At 35.5% G+C, this 2,076-nt stretch overlaps 1 protein-coding gene across 1 annotated transcript in view; it reads right to left on the bottom strand.

Moving 5' to 3' along the window:
- LOC137659483 (uncharacterized) overlaps nucleotides 1-1,050 on the bottom strand; it is an 83,909-nt gene extending 82,859 nt beyond the window's left edge. The window contains exon 1 of the mRNA XM_068394372.1: nucleotides 990-1,050. The gene's annotated coding sequence lies outside the window, so the exon portion shown is untranslated. The remainder of the gene's footprint in view (nucleotides 1-989) is intronic.
- Nucleotides 1,051-2,076: the final 1,026 nt, after the last annotated feature.

The following is a 2,076-nucleotide window of genomic DNA, read 5'->3' as shown; positions in this document are numbered from 1 at the left end:
TTATCGTCGTTGAGGATTTCTTTTTATGAATCGTCTGGAATCAGTGAAGCGACAAGAATCATATTTTGCAGATTTTAAATTGGAAAAGATTTGGTATTTCTTTTCCCTTGACTAGGACTGTTTTTGATGGCTGGATATTTTCTATTGGGCAATACTGTTGTCACAGTAAAGGAAGACGTTCATTACAATTACAGAAGTAGAGTGACGTCAGGATAAATTTACATTAGGAGCGTCGTTTATAATGATCCCGCTTGATAAGATGATTTAGAAACATGTTTTCTATTAGAAAATACAAATTGAAGTGTAGAAAATTCAGAAACAATATGTACTATAGTTGTATGAAAGTAAGAGTGAGGTACAACTTCGCTCGTGACCTTCAGCGATTGTAGCTTATCAAATTTACCCGTCTCTACGAACCACTGTGCTTAAGTTTACAGAATGAATAGTTAAAATACATGTGATTAAAGTAAAGTTCTTTAACTTTACAAAAATTAAACCCACTGCCATTTATCACACAGAAAGATTAACCCCTTTAAGAGGACACCGTTTGTCGAAACTGGTCCGTAAGGATTTCCTGTGCTTGACTTTCGTTTTCAATGGGGTTTCTTATCTGCAGGGTAAGTACCGTTGCCTTCAAGGTAATCAATTAGAGGGATTTTTTTTCAATATGTAGTAAAAATACTGCACAAATAAAGTAGCTTTAACAAGAACAAACACAAGCACGCACAAACACACTGAAAACGTATTTTTAAAACACAGCTTCCACAAAATAATATTGATTTTTCCAAAAGTGACACCACATGTCCCATCAATCACCCCAACCCCCCTTCTAAAAAGGTAATCCTTTTCACTGAAATGTCTGCGCATGACAATCCTATAAGAGATACACATCACCCAAAGAAATCTAGCAGATAACAATAATAATCCTTTTCCACTGAAGCACATGCATATGGCCCATCAGCAAAAAATGGTGGGAAGATTAGGCTAACCTGAGCTCCAGGTCGTGAAGAGTGTTGATGGGAAGACGGTTGAACACTGAATGAAGTCAAATTGGGCGTTGGGGTAGCATGGTAGAAGCCGCCTTAGACCAAACGGCCATGGGGTGACCTCTCAAGACTTCTCTTCTGGGGGACCTCTTCCCACGGGGGGAGCTCCCCTCCTAGAGGCTGCCTTGCGTTTCAAGGGCTTTCGCAGTCCTCGTTTTTTTGTGTTGTTTGCACCTACTCTATATTGATGTTTATAAAGAAACCATCTCCTTTGATCTCAATTTACAGTTTCATGATTGGATGTTGCTATTTTTCCTACTATTGGAAATTTGATTTTTATTGATATAGCTCTTCGAGGCCTCTTCATACCACTTTATGACCATCTCCAACTTTTCTTTCCATTGATATTATTTCAAAATATTCTATGAAACACAATCAACTTAACGTCATGGATAATTTTAAAGAACGTTGGAAATCAACTTATGAAAATTGACTAATTGCTATCAGACATGAAACAGGAAGCAAGGAAATAAACTTACAAGAAAAAAAAAAATGCATTGAATTATCACCTGAATCCCTTCCTTTGGTCATATTTTTAACTACATGGGGCAGGACCTTTTTTTTGTCCCATTTCAAGGGATAAGGCCAAACTGCAAAAGACTACTCCGTTCACTTCCTGTAGCTTTAGGGAGACCTAGTTTTTGTGGTGTTGGTGTAAGAAAAAAAAAAAAAACTAAAATATAGAGAAATGCAGTTAAATCATACTTGTGCTTAAACGACATAAGCATTGATAAATTGATAATTATTTTTTATTTTATTTACGTTTAGTTTGAGCTTTAATTCAGATCTTTTCAAGAAAGGGTAAATTGTAAGTGTAATTCCGTATTATGGAAGGATATCACACTGTCCTTAAGCAATGAGTTACGTCTGTATTTTTAATCATATGTCTAATAATGTGTGATTTGTTTGCATTTTTATATGGGATAGACTCGCAAATATACATACATATAATCATGATTATATATATATATATATATATGACCTACATACACACACGTGCACACACACATCCACACAATACATATATACA

Source organism: Palaemon carinicauda, chromosome 20 (assembly GCF_036898095.1).
Source record: "Palaemon carinicauda isolate YSFRI2023 chromosome 20, ASM3689809v2, whole genome shotgun sequence".
Classification (NCBI taxonomy): Eukaryota; Metazoa; Arthropoda; class Malacostraca; order Decapoda; family Palaemonidae; genus Palaemon; species Palaemon carinicauda.
The sequence above is the reverse complement of the archived record's forward strand: the minus strand, read 5'-3'. Positions and strand labels throughout refer to the sequence as shown.